Raw genomic sequence first — 24,286 nt, 5'->3', positions numbered from 1 at the left:
ATCCCCGTCTTCTCTTTTTTCTCTACACACTGCCCATGGGTGACTTCATTACTTGCCATGAGAAAACTTAGTGAAAGGAACAAGCTTACTGAATTTCTCTGGGAGAGGAAAAATTCCGAACAGTTTCTCACAAGTCGGGTTCATCTTCACTGGGGATTTAGCACAGCTTCTTTCTTTTTTCCTCTCTCCCTCTCCCTCTGTGTGTATGTGTGTGGTACTCCATGGGACAGCAGCATCAGTTGTGTTGGCAGACTGGCCACTATTTTGCAACAATGCAGGTGTGAGGGGAGCAGTTTTGTGTCCAGCTCCTAGGAAGAGATGAAGCTAATACTATGCTTAAAGCTTGCTTCTGATTTGCTGGAAGTTTTCTTCCCCTTTGAAGGAGGCTTCTATTGTTCTGCTGCTTTCTTGAGTGTTTATGATTCATTATTGTGAATGTTTTGAGTTTATTTGATCACTGTGAAGTACCTGAAGAGACTGTGTGTGCATGCGCATGTGTGTAGTCTGTCTTTCTATTACATTTCCCTCCACTGCCCTGCAGGCACCCAGGCTGCCTGTGGTTCCTGAGGTGAAAAAATCCCTGTGGGAAGAATTATCTCATGGTATCTTCTCTTGGGCTTTAATTGAAGTACAGAAACACAGACAGGCTACAGATTTCCAGAGTGATGAGTGAACATGGAAAACAAGTCACTTGCACATACTGTTTGGCCACTTCCTGGGCGACCCTAGCAAGAAACCGAAACCAAGCCCATGAGGATTTCTCCACAATAGCATTTATTTTTGAGAACATTTTCCTATCAGATTGATGATAGTAGGAGAAAAGTGGAAAAATTGTTTGAAACAGTTCTAGTCAATAATACTTTCAGATTTGGCTGGTAGCTGTGGCTTAAGAGGTGAGCCGGGGTTTTTCCTTAGCTTTTCTATTTGAGAGGCTTACTCTAGAGATTCTGGAAGTAAACTAAACCAATGCCTATAGGTTATGTGTCCCCCTAATGACAGTAGATATCACTGTTGAGGAAGGTTTGCAATTGCCCCATCTAATACGGGGGCTCTCCTGAGTTTCATATGGGGCTCAGCTGGACGTATCTGGACTTCCTAGGCCCAATAGAGCCCACCTTTATCTGATGTTCAGTAAATATTGGTGACTGCCAGTTCAGGATATAACAAATCATATAGAATGCATCTACCTAATCAGAACCTATTTTGCATGCTGGATCCACAATTCCAAAATTAAGACAGTAATGGCGTAGGACACACCTGTTTGCACCATTACATTGGACTGCCAACCCCTTTAGAAGTAGGACCCTTAAATCTTATTTCTGTAACAAGATTACATTTTTTGATATTATTTTAGTAACCATCAGGTCTGGAGATATGTGGTCTATAAAAAGCTAAGATTACTCATGAACAAGAAATGCAACCACACTGCAAAAATATTGGAGAGACCTTTTGTATATTCTATATAAAGAACTAATTTGTTGTATTAGTTTTCTGTAGCATTTACCCGGCTGACCAACCACTTTAGGCAGGACTCTGCAGAAAAGAATTAAATGAATCAAACCACATATATAATAGGAAAATGCTAAAGGATCTGTTTTTAAAGGAGAAATGACATAAAAATATAAGAGAAGCTGGGTTAAAAATATTGCTTAGATATCTCAATGAAAGAAGTTGGGAAAATAACTGAGTAGGAAGAACTAGATGTTCTCATGCATGAAAACAATGATGATTTAGTTGGCTTTGCAGAGACCTGGTGGGATAAAACATGTGACAAGAATACCAATTCAGAAGGGTATGTTCAACAGTGCAGAAGAAACTAGGACAGGAGAAAATGAGAAAGATTAATGCTGGATCAAGGAGCTGATCCAAACATATTTGGGACCAAACATATCTGCAACCTAATTCCATTGAGCTGGAACACCAAGAAGGCATTTGGCCCTTTGCAAAACCAATTGATGGTGGGGACAGAACAAGACAGGTTTCTCTGATGGCAGGGACCCTGGGGATCACTCCTCTACCATACTAGTGAAAAGTGACTTTGAAAACTGAAGCACATGACCACTAATACAAAATAGTCCAATGTCCAGCTGTAGGTGTGTAGTGCTTTCTAGCAGCTGTCTGTGCTGGCTGGGAATTAAAGGAGCTGCACTCCAGCACATCTTCAGGGTATCAGTTTGGGAAAAACTGCTTTAAAAGAAAGCAAGAAAACAATGTGCAAATTCAGAAGAGGGCCCTGGAAAATCCCCTAGGTGAGCAGACACCTCCTGCAAGTGGCCCTCCTGCTCCCCTGTGACAACAACTAATAACTTCTTGCTTGTAAGTCCTTGTGATTTTCTTCCAAGCTATTACTAATTAATTATAATGCTAAGCAGGAGGCCAAAAGTGAAGGCAATAATGTTGGAGTTTTAGCAAGCAATAAAAGGTTAGTATCTATCACCAGCATTCGTGTGAAGTATACGAAGGACATGAAAAATATTAAAAACTCAGGCTTAGAGCCTGGAGCCTAACAAATAGCAAGACACCTTAAAAATACAAGGTAGATTAGAAGAAGGGAGAAATCGTTTGGCTGAAGGGAGGGTGTGTGAGGAGAATTGTGTAGAAAATGAACAGGCAGGGAGATTGAATTGAACAGATAGAAGTCAACCCTGAATGCCCACCTCAAATTGGGGTGGGGGGGGGTGACAAGGAATGGAAAGGGAGAAAAAAAAGAATCAAATCATGTTCGCTCGGGGGTGAAAAGAAACAAGAAAGGGCCTTATCAAAACATCCAAAAAGAATGTTGAGTCTCTCTCTCTTCCTCCCCCCCCCCAGCTCCCTCCCCGCCCCCGTGAAGAGGGGGCTGAATGAGTGAAGGGGCGCACATAGACTAAAACAGATTTCCAGTTGCTGTTTTTCCTCTGTTCCAAGGCAAGTAATTAATCCTCCTCCAGGGCGATCCCTCTTCCCATATTATTATATGCTTAAAGCTTTTGTTTCATTTCCTAGCCACAGAGGGTTAGCATGGTAGAGGTGTTAGAAGTCAGAGGGTTATTGTTTTAGAGATAATTTTAGCCCAGGTCAGAGGCTAGCTTTGTGCATTTGCTTTTGACAAATCCTCTGTGCCATTCAAAGGGGCAGGCACAGAGTTGTGCCAAAGTATGCAGAGAAGTGATATTAAATATAGATAGAATATCTCCAGCTTTTATAATCCATTCTGGGTATAATGGAGGGATGGCATAGAGAGAAAACCTCTAATGCAAGTAAAAAGCTGTCCATAGCCTATCTTCAGCTATATGAGAGAGTTATATGAGAGAGAGAGAGAGAGAGAGAGAGAGAGAGAGAGAGAGAGAGAGAGAGAATACGTCATGAAGCATTTAAATAAATGACATTTTCCAAGCTAGCTGCATGTTGAACTCAAATGACAGGACTGGATTCCTCACTGTGAAGTAACCACAAATGTCCATAGGAAATGAAGCCATGTAGAAGCCAACCCACTCAAGGGCAGCTACAGACTACACAATTGTAGGGCCAAATTGCACATTTATGTAGGATATTTGTAATTGGATCACCCAAAACTATTGCTGGGAATTTTCGTGTTGCTTCCATAGGTTGGAAGTTTGATGGGAGCAATGGCATTGAGGGGAGGGAAATGGTTAACTCTTTTCCTAGTGCTGTTTTCCCAAATGAAAATGGACCTTATCCCTGGCTTTCCATCAAATTGGCAGCTCCCAGTGGGGCTATTAAAGTATTTTTTTTTTTTAAGTTGCTGAACAAATCTGTCATGGACATCCCATATCGTGTATAATTTGGCTCTTAGGGACAATAGTAAGTTCTAGAGATCCCTGTAAACAGAAGGATCTGGGATGTATTAAAACACTTTCTTTTTTCTTCTTTTGAGGGGTTATATGCTAAAGTCGATTTTAATGCTGGCTTTTCTATTTCTTTCGCATTTCCAGTGCAGAATTCCAAAGAATATGCATAATGAATCTCTTCAATCACTGTCATCCTTTATCTGTGGATGGATTTGGGGAGGAAATGGTACCTGCTGAAATGAAAACTTGTTAAATGGATGTACATGAATTGCCAATCTGGAAAACTATGTTCCAAAGAAACAGGACTGCTAGTACTTAGCTCTTTAGAACCAATGGGAAACATGGTACCTTGCAGAAGTTATTGCAGTTTACCTCCCATCAACCCAACCAGCATGGGCAATGGTTATGGAAGATGGAAACTCACATTTCTGAAGGGAAAGAAGGACTGATGGAGCAGGAAACATGGGTTAGTGACAGTTTGTCTGCAAGAGGTCCCTGGATAAATCCTTTGAGAAAGGGATGGTAAAAACTCTGTTCTCAAGCCCCAGAAAGCCTTCGTCAGTCAGTGTTGACAATTCTGTGCTAGTCTGACTCAATATGAAGTAGCTTCCTCTGTTACTTTGTCATCCAACCATATCTCTAGGGCCCCATGTTCCACCTTCCTTCTTTAGAGGCTCCTCTCCTCTCCTCTCCTCTCTGTTGCCTTAAAATCAGGCAGCACATTGGGCTATCTACAGGGATAGTAATGGAAACAGCAAACCTGCATCAAGTTATCTTCCTATTCTTTGCAGCACTGTCTATGTCTAGTTATCATGTGAGTTTCCACATCTCCTGTTCCACATCATTGGCTGCTGCTGGTAGGAATAGGGAAACTCACCATGTGAAGATATACGTAGCACAATGTGCTAACTGCCAAGGGAGGTGAAATGAGGTAAGTTTGAGAATGCTGGGATTCTCTAGACATCGTCTCATTCCCCATCTCATGCCCAATTCCTGTCTTCAGGAAATTTGTCCAAAATAGCAGTGATTAGATGGGAGATTTTCAAATGTCTCCCCAAATTTGCACAAATTCCTAATTAGAGCAATTTCCTTCCATAGTGGGGCTGATTCAATCTTTGGAGGAAACTTGTGCTAATCACACTGGAAACTGGGAATTAGATTGTTCTCTGCCTCTTTCTAAGCAGATGAGAACAAAAAAGTTTAGAAGGAAAAAAAATGGGGGTATGTGGTTTAATGATACAAATCCAAATCCAAACTGGATATCTCTTTTCCCTTCCGAACTGAAAAGAGTTAGCCCTATCTTCAAGTTTGATCCTACTGTTTAAAGGGTAATGGCTAAGTGCTCTTAACCTGACATTTGATTCTTGGATTGAAGTACTTGGATCCACACCTCCCTCCTCAGTTTGCCGGCTAGATTTTTCTGCAGAACCTGAAACTCTCTGACTCTTAACAACTGCTTGGCTTATGACTGGGTCTGTTGACCTTGGCATTCCAGTTAGGTCTTCTAGTGCCTCTTCCAGTTTTGAATCAGAATCTGAATCAACAACTTTTGAAGGCTGTATTCCAGGATGAATGGGCCTAGTCCTTACAAATAAACACATGCTCAGTAATTTACACATCTTATCAGTGGATACATGTTCATCCTCCCTTTGCAACATGCTTACATGGTTTGCAAACAAAAATGACTATTGTATCCATACAAAATTGCAGGAATAGTGAAAGCCAGTGTATCAAGTCACTCAGCTCATAATAATCCTCAGAGCCATGTTTTGCAGAAGACTGAAAATAAGGAATAGCAGCCATTTAGTGAATCCATGGTGGTGGTAAAGTATGAACCAGGGATGTTTTATTTCATAATGTCATCATTAGCCACTAGATCATGTTATCACAAAGACACCTTCTGTGTCCATATTTGTCTATATTTCTTTTGGCTGCAAAGCAATACAGTCTTGTGCAGGGAAAGTATGCTTGCTAGCCAACCACAACTTTGTACACAAATAAGGGAGGACAATGGGAGGTGTACTTCAACATAAATGAAGGACAACAGGATGGGGAAACCCGATGTAGACCATAATGGGCAAATGACCATTAAAGTGCATATTTTCATTCTGATGCACATGATAGCAAATCAGTACCAACTCTGAATCACTCATGCTGAACGCCTTTGTGCTTTCTTTGTAACAGCATCAGTTCTTGATGGTGATTTGGCATGTCCTTCCTGAGATCTCTCTTCTTGTAGTTTCAGAAGAGAAAATGTGATGTTCAAGTGACAGTTGCCTGATGCTTAGAACTTAGGTAAGTTTGCTAGAAGCACATACGGCATTCATGTTCACACTAAAAATAGTCAAGCGCTCCCTGCTTGCTCCACTTGGACAGGAATGCATTACAGCTGAAATTGTCCTCATAAATAATGTACACTTGAACACACAAGTGCTGTCCATCATTTATGTTTTCTTCTCTCTGCTCACTTTCTTCAACATGTCCACCACTTTCCATTCACTTTACCTGTTCATTTCTTTTTGTAGCTATGGACTGTTTGTTCCTCTCAATACAGTACTGGAACAATTCTGTTTTCAACCTTGCTTGGTGCTTTAAAGATCAGAATCACTTGCTGTGAGCTAGCTGGGTTTAAGTGTTAGAATATGGCTGTCAAATTGCTCAAACGCTTAACATTGTGTCTCTTTAATCAAGGATAGATCTCTTATATGTCACTTCCATATGTCACAGCAAATATGACTCGCTGCCCAATAGAGCCAAGTTACCTGCTATGGTACCAACTACATTTATTGACTTTTGTGTCAAGGCATTCTTACCCCAGTATCTTGGGACATCCAAGGAGGTGATGTAGTTAATCTTTCACTGCAGACTGAATAATAGAATCATAAAATAGTAGAATTGGAAGTGGGTCAATGAGGTCATCAGAACTTTGCATTAAAGCAGCCCTAACAAATTATTGTCCAGCTGTATCTTGAATGCTTCCAGTCTGGGAGGGCCCACAGCCTCTGTATGTATTTGGTACTGTTGTCCTACTGCTCTAACAGTCAGGACATTTCTCTTGAACTTCAGCCAGAATTTGGTTTCCTGTAACTTGAGCACATTTTTCCATGTCCTGCACTCTGGAGTGATTGGGAAGAGTTTCTGGCCCTTCTCTGTGTGGCAACCTTGCAAGTACTTGAGGATTGCTATCATAGCTCCCCTCAGTCTTCTCTTCTCATGGCCAAATATGCTCAGTTCTCCTCATATCTCCTCACAGCTTTTTGTCCCCCCAGTTATCTTACCATTTGGTTTGCCTCCTCTGAAACTTTTCCAGTTTATCTGAATCTTCCTTAAACTTTGGTGCTCAGAAGTGAACATAGTGCTCAAGATAAGGCCAAACCAGGGATGAGAAGAGAATAAATAGTTGCTTTCTGCAGACCCTTTTAGATCGCATTTATTGTGTGTGTGTGTGTGTGTGTGTGTGTGAATTATTAATACATTTTCCATAGACACTTAATGCACAAAACATAAGAAAGCAACAGAACAGTCACAGATAACAACCATTCCTGCATACACGGACTGTTACTGGAATTCAAGGTAACATACATAACATCTCAAGGCAGGTTCCTATCTAAGCACTGGCCATGTCCAGTTTTGCTTAGCTTGAACCATATGCCTTAGACCATGCTCATGATGCTGAATGCTGTAACTAATGTAGGTGAAAAGCACATGTTCTGAGAAGTAAGCCCAGCATAAGTTCTGCCATTGATGGGACAGAGCTTGTATTTCATGCAGATGCACTTTAGAAGAGGATTGATCCCTGGAGTCACACATAACAAAGAACATTTGATACAATCCTGTCACAACTCCAGCTGCCTAGAGCGGTGAAGGTCTCTCCCACACTAGATATTCAAAAAGCAACTGGACAGCCATCTGAGTGGGATGGTGTAACTTGGTGTCCTGCAACAGCAGGAGGCTGGACCTGATGGTCTTCATGGCTGCTTCCAACTCTACTATTCTATTATTCTATGACTTTGGTGGCTTCAATGTCAGCGAAGCAATGTGTCCACTCCAGGTTGTAGTGGGACTGGAAACAGCTATCTGTGGTACTGAACCTAGTTTGAGAATGGAGTTCAATTCCAGTACCATGGATAGCACCTTTAAAGTTCAGAATACAATGCAGAGAGGATATACCAACCCACTGATGTTGGAGCAGGAGCCTCCATTAGTAAGCTCAAGTGGGGAGGAGGAAACACAATCTCCACTTCTTTGAATCATCCAGTAAAGTCCCCATTGTTAACACCAACCATTATGCCAATATCACCTAGAATCCAAACCAATAAACATGTTTGACTGTTGGATTATTTGTGACTGAAAAGGAGGCAATGAGGTAAATGTAGGGCCAGCTGTAACTTCTGTTTTCATGAGTGTGGAACAGAAATGGGTGAGAAATTTACTTAATCTTTTAAAAATGTATTTACCACATTCCCTACCTCTTAGAACCAAGTGCGGCAATGTTTCTAGGCTTGCAATGTGAACTGTGAAAGAGAAAAAAGTGTTTGACTAGATGAATATATTTGAAATATCCACAAAACCACTATACTTGTCCCTAAAATGCACACAAATATGCTTAATGGGGGAATGCAACCAATAATGCATTTTAAAATGTGCAAATATACATGGATTTTTTCTCCACAAAAATTAAACTTGAATGGAATCACCAGGAAGTAAACTTGGAATGGAAAAAAGAAGTCTGAAGAAATGGACTTGAAAAATCTGCCTATTCTTAGTGTGGGAAGCTGAGGATTAGATGATGGCACTGAATCACATGAGAATGAATGTGAGCTGTGCTACAACTGCTAGTCCTGGAAAAACAGTGTTTGTGAAACGCTGATCAAGAAATCCGGGAACTAGACCTGTTTTCATAAACCAAGTGGAGCTGCGATGTAAGAGCACCAAACAGAGGAAGAAAAGCAATATTCCTCAGGTCATTGGATTCCTTACTGGTGCTCTGATGCAAAGTTTGCTACTTTTGGTCTTCATCTGAAAGATTTTGACTTGTCTAGGATGAAGCCCAGCCAAGGGTTGCTAGGCAACAGTGTCCTGCCCTCAGGGTACCATCAGCCAATGAGAAGATTTTCTCTGATGTAGTTCTTCTATCTGTTATTCCACAAGTTGTATGTATCTTGCTGAGAATATGGAATGCTGGAGGCTCAAATGATTTAAGCCTCAAGCATAATTCAGTGGCCACGTTGGCAAAACAGTGGAGCAGCAATAAGCAGTTCCCTAAAGCCTCTTCATTATAAAACAAGCAATAAGTAGGACAAACAATACATTCAGCTGTCTAAGCAAACAGAACAGGTTGCCCTTCAGTTTAGAAACTGACCATTGCCCCTGAATTAACACAGCTGTCCTCACACAGGCCTGCCTGTAGTTGCATTATGATAAGGTAAGCCAGCTTGCCCTATCTTGGTGCCCTCTCGATGCTTTAAACTATGACTATACTTGAACTGGGACTTGGGAGACCCACGCTTTACCCCACATTAGCCATGAAGTTATGTGGGTCTCTTCATAGGGTGCTCGTGGAGATAACATAGAGGGGAGGATGTTTGTGTGCATGAAGGGAAGAGAGGACAGACATGTACTAACTAGATTCCTGGCATTTACACCCATTGGTCTAGCTGACTGGCCGAACGGGCTGGGAGGCACCGCTTTGGGAGAGTCTGGTGCAGAATTTATCCAGATTCAGCCAGGAGGATAACTCATAAGTTGTCCCCTCTGCCAGTTTGTGCATCACATAAACAATTGCTGCCACGTATTTAAAAAAGCCATATTTTATTGAAGGAACTTGTGACTAGGTGTTCTTTTCAGTGTTAATGGCATAGCTGGAAGTGCTCTATGCTTGCAACAAATAAATATATTTATTTCATTTCAGGCAATCCATCAAGAAAATTTCCATCCAGTCACCAGGAAGTAAGAATCACACAAGCATTCTAATAGAGGTGCTTGAAAAAGTGAGTGCCTGTATGTGAATGCTCATGAGCAAGGCCAAGGCTTGGCTCAATCCTGGGAGCACTGCTGCAGACAGGGGAAGGTGATGAAAGCTCAGATCCTACAGGAGCGTCATTCCTGCCATGTGCAGCTCTTGGCTATTATTTTACAACCCCCAGTGGGGAATTGAGGGGAAAGCTTTTTCTCTACTGGGAATGACATAACTATTATATGCTTCCTGTTAGGAATTCTGGGGGAGGGGGGGTAATCCTACCCATGATGCTTGGAAGAAGGAGGTGGTCCAGCATGGGAAGCACCAGCTGCCACCAACTTCCCCTGCCTGTCCTACATATGTTACTAGTCCTTCAAGTGAGAGTTGGAGATGGCAAATGGGGAAAAGTGAACTAGTGGCTTACCTAAATTTACTCCAAAGCATTTTGAGGCTCATTTTGGCTTGCTCTCATTTTTAATTTTTACCTATTTTTCTGTGGAAGGTGCACATTCCATGCATATTTTTCAAAAGTTCACACTTCCTCTCACTGAGTAAAGCATGAAAATACCTATTTTAAAATAGTTTTCAAATATGCAACTGGCACTGGCTGTCCTTAACCAATGACTGGTTGGAGTGATGGGCTGGATGAGGGCCAATAAATTGAGACTTAATCCAGACAAGATGGAGATCCTGTAGTAGGTGGTTCAACTCTCCAGGTAAGTGTTGTTGCCCTGTTCTGGATGGGGCTGCACTCTCCCTAAGTGACAGGGTGTGTAGTCTGGAAGTGCTCCTTGACCCAGATTTATCCTTGGAGTTCCAGGTGACTATTGTGGGAAGGAGCACTTTCCTTCAGCTTCAGCTGATCCATCAACTATGCCCTTACTTGGATGAGGTTGCATGCTCTGGTAACCTTCCGATTGGACTATTGTAATGTATTCTACATGGGGCTGCCCTTGAAGATGATCTGGATATTCCAATTTGTTCAGAATAGAGAAGCCAGGTTGCTAGGAGGGACCAGCAGATACACACACATAACACTGGTCCTGTACCATCTGCACTGGCTTCCAATCGAAGTCCAAGCCCAATTTCAGGTGCTTGTGATTACTTATAAAGTCATAAATGGCTTAGGACCTGGATATTTGAAGGAGCGCCTCCTTTCATATATACCTGCCCAGCCTGTAAGATCTGGAGAAGAGTTCCTTCTTTATAAATGCTCTTTGAAGGAGATCAGAAGAGTGGCTACCTGGAGAAGGGCCTTCTCTGTGGTGGCACCTCAGCTATAGCATGGGCTCCCCAGAGAGGTACACCTGGCACTGATGTTTTTTTTTTCCTTCATTTTGGCACCTTTTTATTTTCCCATTATTTTGAATAGTAATAGTGTTTTGGATTTATCTACTACAATTCAGATGCTATATCTTATTTATTAATTTTGTTGTATTATCACCCTGAGACAATGTGAAGGGTGGGGTGTACAAGCTGTAAATAAATAAATAAATAAATAAATAAATAGCATAAGAAGAGCTGTGCTGGATCAGACCAAGCATCTGTCTAATCCATCGTTGTGCCAAGGCACTGGCCAACCAGCTGGCCATGGGAGACCCACAAGCAGGAAAGGGCAACAGCATCTTCCCACTCACATCCTCCAGGAACTGGTATTCTTAGGCATATTGCCTCTGATACTGCAGACAGTACATAACCATCAGGACTGGTAGCCATGGTAGTCTTCTCCATGAATTGGCCTAATCCCCTCAAGTCATCAGATTATGAATCTGACATGATAAATACCACATTCAAGGCCAGTCATGAGCTGGGATTTCATGACGGAGCATCTGTTTTGCATACTGAAAGTTCCAACTTTAAGCCAAGGTGAGGAAGAACACCTGCCTGAAACCCTGAACAGCCCCTCCTAGAGTAAATGGTCTTGGGCTGGATGGGGCAATGGTCTTGTGCAGAACGAGGCAGCTTGCTTTGCCCTGTGTCTATGCCCAACTATTTTTCTGCAAATCCACAGGCTCATCATTATTTTTGTATGTTTATTTTAAACAGTGAATTTATTAATTAGCCAGTTTATATTATAGCCTCACAGTTAAGTGACTACTACTACTAATAATAAAATAATCCCTTCAATTTGGTACACAGGGGAGTTCCCTGCATCCGTCTCTAATTAGTTAAATCAACAGCATTTCTGTCCTCTAAATTAGGTTTAACTGGGCTCTGCACTGTTAAATATAATTGTTCTATATGTGATAATAGTGCAGGAAGGGTTGGGAGAAGGTTAATTATGGAGTAATACCTCCCTGACACCAACTGCCTACCTCCAGCTGACACAGATCTTTAGGAGACAACAATGAAAAAGGATTGTGGTGTGCAGCAGCATCAAGCCATTTATTTATTTTAAATAGAAAATGGAAATTGCCTACTATGGTTTTGTTTCAGGGAAGAAGATTCTGCTGTGAGGAAGATTTTCTTCCCATGGAGCTATCTAAACATCACTGTTAGAGCCTCTGTGTTTCTGCAGGGAAAGGTTCCTTACCCCTCTCCCACTTTGCATTGCCTCTGGGGATTCATCAGATAGACACAATGGGTTTGCTTACAACCACTTGAAATAATTTCCAGGGCTTTAAACCCCAGAGGGAGACCAATTCCAAGCAGAGAAAGCTCAACGACTAAGGTTAGACCCCCAAAGGCAGGGGACCAGATGAAAAGGTCAGCAGGGGAATCCTTAAGCACCCTAGGATTATGCTGCTGGCATTCATAAATATATTATCATCATAATTTTGCTTCTTCATTCTTTGACTGTTTTCTGAACCTTAGCCAATGTTAGAAAACCTTAGCCAAAGCTATGTGATTCAGAGGACACTGAGCATTCAAGCATTATAAGGCAGGATTGCAGACATGAGGCTCTGAGAATCATGTCAGAAAAGGAAAGCTTTTGGAGATAGGGATGTCTGGAATCATATGCTTTGGGTTGAGACACAAAACTGATGCAACTCCTGAGCACAGCTGGGGATAGGAAGTGGGGTATGAGTTGCCCATCAAATGGAATATAATCTGATAACCTCCAAGCTGCCCACACCATGGACACTGCAAACCTATCATTGATTGCCAGTCAAATAATCTTCACAAAATATCTAAATGGGTTAGAGGACATGTGTGTTTTGGCCATTTCTCCAGGAATGGCAAAGCAATTTTGTTTAGGTCTTTCTGCATATAGAATTATCTTCAGTTCTGCATATATAACTGTTTGGCATTTCATCTGCAGACCGGATGAGTGACCAATGTGCAAGAATCAACTCCAGTGCACACCCCTATTCATTTTCAAGAATCTTTGGCAAGAATTGTTTCTATAGTGTGTTCAAAACCCCTAGTTATTTTTTCTCATGAAAGGTGCAGTCCTATGCACTTTTAGAGAGGAAGAAGTCCTACAACTCCCTGTATTCCCCATGCAGCCTTGTTGGCCATCCTATGCAAGTTTTCTGTCTAATTCCTTAACTTGCCCAGAGCAGAAAATCCAGCATGGCATTGGAACTCATTCACATTTTTTGAGAGCTGAAAGAAGGGATCCTCTCCCAGAACCTTATCATCTGGCTTATATGTAATGTAACTCTGTTGCACTCACGAATTTACAACATGTGTACATTGGCATGCTTCTGAGAATGTTAATAAATTCTTCTCAGTGTGGGTCATATTTGAGGTTCTACCTTGAGTTGAATCAGGTTTTGCTCTAGAACTAAACCACAGTGGCCTTCCTGCCATGGAGTGCTGGTCTTACAGAAGTCTTTAGCTATTGAAATGAGCTTATGACACTGACTGATGTCTTTAAATATATTGCATCTACTGCAGCATGGACTGGGTCTTCCATTGTCTTTTTCAGATAACTCATCTGACTGTGGTACGGATGGCGGGGGGCCCTGAATCTACTCATATCCTCCAATCTGGATGTTCCCACCATGGTGGCAAAAACAGAAAAACATATTAGGAAAGCATGAATCTGTTTTCAAGAATACATGAAGCTTAAAAGGATGAAACAGGCCCTTTTATTATTATTTTGTTTGAAGCAGGTTCTGAAGTCTAAAGTTGGAAGATCCAGGACATGCAAAAGCACATGCAGAAAAATCTCATTTCTGATCTCGTTTAGTGCTGAGGCACCCTCCATCTTTCTGCAGTACCTTGAAAGCACATCCACCCACATATTGTTACTTGAAAGTTACACAGATTAGCAAGGGATTCAGATAGAGGTCCAAAGCCTACCCTGTCACAGAGGCAATCTTTCCAGCCCTTCTACCATAGGAAATGAGATTTTACACACCTATCAATTTCTTTTGGCTACCAGAGCCACTAAACAAGAGCAGAAAATGTATGTTATATCCCCACATGGTAAGTCAGTTAAACATACACAGTATTACTAAACTTCTGTAAAGTTTGGGCTGTATAGCCCTTGTCTACTTTCATGGAACCATTTATCCATGACCTTGGATGAAATAGTCAAATTCTAAAGATCATTGGCACTCTTTTGTATTTATTCATCTATTCATATCTATTTATCTATCTATTAAATTTGTTTAAAGGTCATCCATTAGCATTGCACTCTCTGGACTTCCATTACAATAAAATTGCCAATAGGTAACATAAAAAAATAATCAATTAGAATACACAAGACAAAATAACATATAATTAATCAACAACAATAAAGCTTACGTTAGTATATTAAAACTGGTGGAAATTGATGTAAAAATAATATAAGTGGTTCCACAAGTGTTCCAGAAAAGAAAAGATGTTGTCAGGTGCCTAAAACTCAATAAACTAGGTGCCTGATGAATCTCGGAGGGTGACACATTCCATCCTTGGGGTGCCACCACAGAAAAGGCTCTCCTCCTTGCAACTTCCCTCTGAACCTCCTTAGAGAGAGGAATTTGCAACCTCCCCCTGAACCTTCTTAGAGAGAGGAATTTGTAGGAGGGTCTCTGCTGATGATCTTATACAATGGGAATGAATATATGGAGTAAGGCACTTCCTATGAGCAAGGCACTCTCTTTAAGGGCAAGATGGTCTGTTCTGTTGCTTTCCTCATATATATAAAAGGAGAGATCTTTCTAGTTCTGTCAAATGCATTGTATGGAAAGCTCACTGTTTCTCAGATACTTGACAACACTACCTTGGATCAAGGAATTACTTACATTTTGGTCTCTTTGCCCAATCTGATTAGGTTCTGTATATTTCTACTATTATAACCATCGTATTTTATCACTTGGCATTCTTTCCCCCTCCTCTGCTTTGCTGTATCCCTCATCATCTGCCCAGACTTTTCCCATTTCTCTCACCTTCTCTATAAATTTAAGCAGGGAATTTCCAGTTTCATTTAAATTTCACTCAAGTGCTTCTTCTGCATGATCAGACCCATGCAGCTGAGTACCCAAACCGTTGCCCTATTGTTTCTTTAGTCCATGTCCGCCCTGCTCACTGAATTCCTATTGTGGCACACTATTACTTTTGGTTAAAGATCCTTATCTGCCTTGTTTGGGTATATGTGCATGCTGTCAAACACAGACGTCATGTGGCAAAGTGCCACTCCAATGGGAGTTGGCTGCTACTGGCATGGGGCCATTCCCATTGTGGCATTCTTTCCCAGGGATGCTGCTAGTTTGCTGAGAGTATCCAAGCTCAGCTAAAAGAGTAACTTTTGTGGGGGGGGGGGGAGGGAATACCCCCAGCAACTGCCTTTCTAAAGGTAAGACCACTCCTGACAGTTCTTATGATTTACCCTCTGAATTTTAAGGGGAATTTCCCCCCACCCAGAAGACAATGGCTGAGCTTCATTACTTCAGCCCTACATTAGCTATAGCAGCAGCTACTGGGCTGCCTATCTGTCAGGGATAACAGACCTATGAGAAGAAACCAATATGTGTCATAGAAGACTAAATAGACAAATACAGGTCTTGGCTCAGGAAATGTCTGTGGTGCTTCACAGTTTGAGTGCTCTTGAATTAGATTTGTTCTACCTGAATGATTTCAGCATTTTCCAGCTAGTTTCACCATTATCTTCCACTCAATAATCCACTAGTTGCCTTCTCTATTCTGTTCTATATTCTATTCACTTCCCACCCACAGCCCTGCATTCTGCCTTCATACTTATCACAGTTCCCACGTGCCCTCTCCAGTTGCTGTGGCATATCCCCTTTGCTGTCAGACACTGACCATAAAGAGTGGGGCATCTCTTTCAAAAAGTCAGCAGTCTGCCAAATGCATAGAGAGGAAGCCTGTCTCACAGCTCCAGCTACACTTGTCTGAGCACCTCAAAATTAGAATAGTGGGATGTATGGATAAATGCCACATGAATGAAGAGTCCTCTCCCATGCATCACTGTCAGGGTCGTCATCTCACTGCCCTTCCATTGTTCAGGCCACCACAATTATTTTCATCTGTCCTTCTCCCATCATTGTCACCATATTTGTCACCACAACAATAATGATGACAATAATTGCTATTTATAAAGCTTTTTCTTTAGAAAAGATTATAAATATCTAACATAATCATCCATGGTTGCTTAAACACAGCAGGTTATTGCATTTATATGACACACTTTTAAAGAGTGCTATCACACAGCAACCACAGCAAGGAACACTAGGACTTACCACATGGTGGTGCTGCAGGACATCACATTTTGCCACTTTTTAAGAACATCTAATATAATCTCTCCCAGTTTTCCAAACTTATCATGGATGATTCAACAGTACTGCTAAGGATAGCTTGAGTTTCATTCAGGGTTTTGCGTTCACTTCCCCTGAGGTAATCCCCTTCCCCATCAAAAAGAGAAGCTTTTAATTATTTCAGACAGAGTATTCAAACCTCTTCTTTACATGGGGCTACTACAATTGTTTTTATTTTTAAAAAACTTCTCGCTCACAAACACCGTATGGCATATTTCTTTTCTCTTGTTTTTCTCCCTATCTCCATTTTCTGGTGTCTGGTCTCCATTATTTTCTTTCCATCCATGCTATTGACACCTTGTTCATGTCTGCTTTTCCTAAATGCAGTTCTTCTTATATGTGCTTTGTTATGGCTTTATTTTTCTGATATCCACTTCCCCTCTTTCTCTTATTATGTAGTTCCTTACTAATTCTTAGTTCATTGTCTTTTCTTCATTCCCCTTTTGTATTACAATATAAGGTAAGAAGATACTTACTGGCAACAAGTCTGTTCATCTGTTTCACAAGCTATAGGAAGATTCAGGACCATTCATATCCAAAGGACCACCACCTCTTAGAATGCCAAGCTCATGACATAAGATCAAAATAGGAAGCCCTGTTCTGAGCATCTTGAATGGGCTGATGGCCACTCTCATTGAGCCTTTTCTTTGTTGGCTGTGAAAATGAAAGGTCCACCTGGTGTCAACTTTCTGGGACTGGACCCAGACCAGAGGGGGTGGTGGATGTACAAATCCAGGCTTTCCTTCAAGTGAACCAGAAATGAACCAATCATTTTTCTAAACACTTGGAAACAAATCAGTTCATATTCTGAGACAATCCAAGGAGCTCAGGACATGGACACTGCCTTCCCACCAGCCTGCCAGCCCCCAAGCACCCCTTCCACCCTCCCCTTTCCACTAGTAATATGGAAGTGGGAGAAAAGAGTAACACTAGAACAGCATCATTCTGATATTTTTCAGGAGACATCAGGACTGAAAACAAATGTTTGGGAATTGAAATCTTCTAAAGGGTTATCTCCACATTGAGGTAGCCCCTGGGAACCTTCTAATTCCAGAGCACCATCTTCCTTTCAGTAGAGCCTATCTGAATGATACAGGAGGGGGGGAAATCTTTCCCTCCCCTCCCCTCCCCTGTTGCTATTGCTACCTTCCCCCACTCTCCATATGCAGGTAAATAAAGATAAAGATGCTTTGAGGGTTGGCAAAGATGGAGTGGAGAAAAGAAGGTGCAATTACCTTTATAGTCCAAACACTGATCTGAGTCAGGATAGGTTTAGTGGGTCTTGGAGATCTACCCCTCTTTTAAGGATGCATGAGTATTCCATTCATTCATTCATTCATTCATTCATTCATTCAGGTTCAAAATTGCACTGTTCATATTTCCAAATGCAAGCACATTTTTCATGTGTATGCATTTGAGCTTATTTAACTATCTGTTTAAAGTTTTAAAAACCGTTCTTTAGTAGACAGTCTCTGAAGCTTGCAATATCTGTCCACAAAACACATACTTTAGAATAATGTGCACTACAGCACATTTTAGAAAAAAGCACGCTGTTGTGTTTAGTCAATCAGGGAAAAGTATGCACTTCAAAGAAAGTCCACACCAAAATGTGTAGATTCCGCATACAAATGGTAGGCAGTGAGGAATGGGCACCCAGCAGACCAAGCCTTGAGATAAGTACTCATTCCTCACTGCAAGAATTCCCCCTATACCTGAGATGGACCTCCAAGAACATTGATGAGCTTCTGCCTCACCGATTCTTCCATCCTAAAAATAGTTTCCAAGCTAGGCTCAGGCAAACCTCCATGGCATTACTACTGCTAATCAGATTATTGCTCTGTTGTCTTTCTGCCGACCACAACTCTACAGTACACTTACATCCCTGAAAATCCCTTAATGATCATCTTCACAGGCCTTGGCTTTCACCCTTAATGTCACACTGCAAAAGCCTGTTTCCATATTGGCACAGACATAGGACAACCTTCTCCTCCTGCATCAACATCTCATTCTGCCAGGGAAAAGGTCTGTGGCCCTTACCCACAGCTGTCAGGTATAAAAGGTCCTGCTGGGAATACACAGTGCCACACATGTGTGGGGTGTGTCATTGAGCAGTCAGAATCTAATGGAGCTTTGCCTACCCTTGATTAGAATGAAATATTCATAATGAAAATCTCACCACCATTTATAAAGAAAGGTTTAAAGCAATTACGCTAATTTTAAAGGAGACAAAATTACAGCTCAGTGATGGGGGAAGGGAGCATTCAGCATCTCGCTGCAGTGAAAATCACAGAACATATTACTGCTGCCTGGAAGCAGAAGACTAACTCTTGTGTCCTTGCTCTGAATGCTCAGCCCTACTGCCTGTTATTACTAGCAATGTCATGTACATTCAATTAATGACATGTATCTAGATGTTCCCCCTGTGACAGAGCACAGGTTCATTTTTCATCCTTGGTTGTCAGTCACTGTAAACCTACAGGCAATTCATTACTAAATTGCTTGTATCTACACCAAGCAAGGGATGCACCACAGTTAAATCAGGGGTTTCACCTGTAAAGCGCAGGTAAATCACAGGATCCCAAAGACGGAAGAGGCAGGGCCTGGTGATGTCACAGAATCTTAGAAGTGAGAAATTTGTCAGAGGAATTGGCCTGAGAAAAAGGCTTGAGGCAAAGTAATAAAACTCTTCTCTTACCTGGAAGCCATGTTGCAGGTGAACGTGCTCCTGGCAGGAAGGAAGCGGGCAGTGTAAAGACAGCAGACTGCAGGGAAACCTAACTCCCTTGAACCCATCCATGGCCTGTAATAGCTGGCTCTCCTGAATGGCTTCAGCATGCCATTGCCAACTGCACAGCCCATCGACTCCAAGGTAGCACAGCTCTTGCTGTGCTCTGTGGTCAGCCACCAGTTACCATGGATGGGAAGAAAGCTCACCTGCATATTATTCAATATTGTGGTGCAGAGGTCTTGCCTTTTCCATTGGCAGAAAGGTGATCCATGCATCAGTAACAAAACTGTATTGCAGGGCATGTCAAGGGGAAGTCAGCTATGAAGGCTTCCAGTTTTTATCACAATCTTGTGATCCTGGATGTCATTGGTCTGGATCCATTGGAAAGGGAGAGTCAGAATGTGTTGTCCATTCCTTTGTCAAGGGGTCCCCAGGATGGACCTAAGGGAAAGGTGGCATCAAGGGCCAATCCAGTATGGGGTGTCAGTCCTATACTGCCCAAGGGTAGTGGAGAAGGGCATCACTTTAACTGCCTGCACTATCCTCCTACCTCCCTACCGAGACCACTGACATGCAAGGGAGGCTGAAGGGACTGGACAGCAAGCTGTCTGCTTGGCTAATGTCTCTTGCCCTTTGCCCCTGCCAAATTCTATTTCAAGCTGAAATCAATCGGATTCTGGCCAGTTATTTAATTTAGCAAGACTCTGACTTATGCATGCCATCCTTTTTCTCTTAAGCCCAGCTGCAGCCCAGCAGTAAAGGGGTAAAGCTTGAGCTGTGAAGCCACACACATTTTTCCACTACTTCTTTCTTAGTGCATTGAAAACCCCTTGTGACTGATTAGTGACGAAATTTTTAAAGCACTTTCCCCTGTTCCATGTGCTCCTCTGTCCAGCAGCATCATGGCCAGAGCAAACTCTTCCTCTGGATGAACAGCTCTTGATGCTGAGTGAGCCGGTCACATTGGTGGTTCTGGCAACCTAGCAGGCTCCAGCTTGTCTAGTACATTTATGTGCTTAGAAGAAACCATCAAGTATTCAGGGGCATTGTGTTAGCAGAGGATCCTGAAATTTGCTACCTTGAGAATAAACCCCAGCCTTGATATCTGGAAACCCCAAAATTTAATTTAAAGAAAGAAACACAGGGTGACATCAGATGACCATTTGCATTGTGGTGACCACTTAGGACAACATATCCAAGGATTTGGTATGAAAAACTGGTTATCTGTATCATCGGGTCATGCGGCAACTCACCTTTTTACCTGTCACTACAACAGATTTGAATTTATTTCTAAGGGAGTGCATTGGAATAGACAGGAGATGGAAATGTCATAAATTTTGCCATTCCACAAGGTCAGAAGATAGTAAGACTTGGTTCTTGATGTGGCTGCAGCTGCTGCATGAGGAGTTTTGTTGCCTCAGAGGAAGAATGGGACACTTTCCTTTCAATTTGATGTACATTTGTGAACTGGGCTGACTATGACATCTTTCTTGAGCTGATGTTGGGGTAGCAACCTCCACAGCACTGGAAGGCACCAGGCCACTAGAGGGTCCGCACCGTTTGCTGCCTCCACCCAGTATCCACTATCTGGAGCATCTACCTCACTTTCCCTAATGACTGGGGCAGCCATGGCAAAAGGAAGCCAGGGGCACCTGAACTCACTGGGACTTCTGGCACTTGATGAGGGCTTTGAAACAAGAGGTTCCAAGCAAATCTGCTTGGGCCTTATCATACCAAGGAAAATAACGCTGAACAATAGCCATGATATTTATTCAGATTGTAAATTTCATTGTCCTTTTGGTTTTCTACTAAAAAGGACATGGGTGTGCAGTGAAAAATTAATGCCTATTCAGGATGAGTCCAGTTTCGATTTCTGAGGTAAATTAGACAGGTCTGTAAAATTCACCTCAGGAGTCAAGATCTGCAAAATTACTCCTGGAGCTGAGTGTTTTAGCTAGTTAGCCCTTCTGTCAAGTGATTATTCCATTATTGATCTCACAGGATGTTGTGAGGATTTAAGAGCATTTTCAGTGCTATTTGGATATTTTCATTTATACAAAGGGTCAGAGCAGGTTATTCCAACACACTCCCCTTTCTATCCACCACCCTGGGACTTGGTCATGTATGTAGCTGAGGTGACATGCTGTCCACTGCTCATGCCCATTCAGCTCCATGTGACTATACACAAAGTCGCTATGAGTTAGTTACAAGGGTGTATCCCTTCCTTTCAAAGCCCCGCTAACCATGTAGCATTTTACTTCTGCTCTTGGCTGCAGCAGTAGCAAGAGGAGCTTGCTTGGGCAGCAGGTGTGGAGGGATGGAAAGTGGTGGTAAAGAGTTGGGGGACACTGCTGTGTGTTTCACACATCCTGCCTATGCCACCTAAGCCACCCTGTTGCTTCTAGAGGATGCTTTCCCATGGCTAGTGTTAAAACAGGTGAAATTGTCATTCCAATTGGCTGCCCTACATGGAAAGTGGGGGAAGGAAATATCTTGTCCTTCAACTCAGGTAGAATCCAGGATCTACAGAAGGATCTACCATTCTCAACTCTCCTTCCAAAGTGCACCCCTTTCTGTCTTCCCAAATGCAGTAAAAGTAATTAGTGGAAAGTGTTTATTTCAGGATAGTAAAGTGTTGTATTCATGGAATTTTCAGTGCAAACCCACAATATTGCTCTCATTATAGGACCAATCAGAATCTTAATCTTATTGCATCCTTAACAGTTTGTTTTGAATAAGCAGCTGGGTGGTGGTTTTGAGTGCCCCATGATATATATTTTTTTAACTTTTAATAGTGGGCTACATGGAACATCTATAAGATGGATTCAGAGGTGGATATAGAAGTGGACTCAAGAGCAGATTCTCAATGGCCTATTCTCAAACTGGGGAAAATTAATGAGTGGGGTACTGCAGGGTTCAGAGTTCTTCAACATGTTTTATTAATAATTTGGATGAGGATCTACCAGGAACACATGTTCATTTGAAGATGACACAATATTGGGTGAGATAACTAATAAACAATTAAAAGTGTTTAAATCTGATAGGCTGGAAAACTTGGCTGGATACAATGGAATGAAATTTCGTAGAGACAAATGTGAAGTTCTGTACTAGAAAAAAGTTACAATAAAATGCATAGTTAGATGATGGGGAACAGTTGGCTCAACAATACTCCAAGTGAGAAGGGCTTTGGAATTGTTGTAGATCACAAACTGAATGTGACGTGGCTGCAAAAAAGGCAAATGCAATTTTGAACTTCATCAATAGAAGTATCATTTCCAAATAATGTGAAGTACTTTATTTGTACTTCCAAATAATGTGAAGTACATCCCCTATACTCAGCATTGGTTAATCCTCATCTTGAGTATTATGTCCACTTCCTGTAACCACAGTTTAAGAAAGACGACAAACTGGAAAAAGTTCAGAGAAAGGCAACGAAGATGATCAGAGGACTGAAAATAAGCATGCAAACAAGCAGAACCAAAATCATCATCATCAACAAAAGTAACAACAAACAAACCCAAAATGATTAAGCAAGCAAACAAAAAAGTCCCAAAATCCCTGTAATGAAGGTCTGGAAGAAATGAGCATGTTTAGCCTTGAGAAGACTGAGAGAATATATGATAGCGCTCTTCCAATACTTGCAAGGTTGTCACAAAGAGGATGGCCAGTATCTTACTTTGATCATCCTAGAGTGCAGAGCAGTGAAAAATGGGCTCTAGTCGCAGGAAGGCAGATTCCGGCTAGATCTCAGGGAAAATTTCCTGACTCTTGGAGCAGTACACCAATGGAACCAATTACCTAGGGAGGTTGTGGACTCTCCCCAGCTAGAGGCATTCAAGATGCAACTGGAAAACGATCTCAGAGGGAAGATTTAACTTAGAGTCCTGCACTAAGCAGTAGGTTGGACTCAGCGGCTATATAGACCCCTTCCAGCTCTACTGATCTATGAACCTATGATTCTATGTTCAAGGTAACAGTGACTGGTGTATACAGGCATGCCACCTCTGATGAAGGAGGTAGCTCATAGCTGGCAAGGGCAGGAGCCACTAACAGCCTCTTCCCTAATGATAGAGGACATTAAAAACAATGTGGGTCTTATATTCCAAGTTTACCAAACACCCAACTAACACACAATTTAATTAGTCCTTTCTTATTTTGTTCCAGATTTTAAAACCACCAGCAGCAGCAGCACCATAATCAGGTAAAGAGACTGATTTGTTCATTCACCAACAGCTATTTAGCAATCGTTGTTCCATAGTATATCCTATCATTCCATATAATTGGTTTCTGAACCATGCCTATCTTAGCCTTCATTTGGAGGATGCAGTGTATAAAGGAGGTTGTATGTTATCTCTAGATTCAACCAATTTCACCATCTATATTACTGTAATAGCTACTAGTCAATTCATACAGGAAAACAAAGTGACTGGCTTTCAGTACATGTTATAATCTAAAACACCATTTTCTCCCTTCATCTATTATTAAGTGAAAAACAAAGGAAAGGGGGCAATTTCCCTTAAACAGCTTGAACAGGCATAATTGCAGTATATTATTATAGATTTAAATTTAGCAATATAAACACACATATCGTAAAGGTGTACATATGCACACACATACACGGGTGATGGCGGGAGGAGAGTGAGAGAGAGAGAGAGGAGAAGAGATTGTCATAAAACCTCAGATTTCTTTTCCTATCAGACCCCACAAACAATCTTTAGATACTCGCTCTCAGAAAGTGCCTTGAAGGTGTCCCAGGTGAACTCCAAAATAAGATTAATAACACACATACATTTATTATGCTAACCGTATTCCACAACTGCAAGGGGTGAGGGAGCCCTCCGTTCAGATCAGTCTTCACAGCTGAGTAATTGAAGGCACCACACTTATTTTATCTGCATTTTAAGTTGTTTAGGAAATAAATACACAGATAATGAAAAGCAGTCATCTGCCACTGAAATAGTTATCAAATACATTCATGTCTTGAACTGCAGAGAAGGAAAAGCTGTTTCATATTTAGTCTAATTTATCTTACAGCCTGAAATAGTTACCAATGGTGTTTACTGTAACACATTCAGCATAAAATGGAAATGTTCAGAAGCAA

The sequence above is a fragment of the Varanus komodoensis genome, unplaced genomic scaffold (assembly GCF_004798865.1).
Source record: "Varanus komodoensis strain SLA01 unplaced genomic scaffold, ASM479886v1 scaffold4, whole genome shotgun sequence".
Taxonomy (NCBI): Eukaryota; Metazoa; Chordata; class Lepidosauria; order Squamata; family Varanidae; genus Varanus; species Varanus komodoensis.
Note: the sequence above shows the minus strand (reverse complement) of the source record.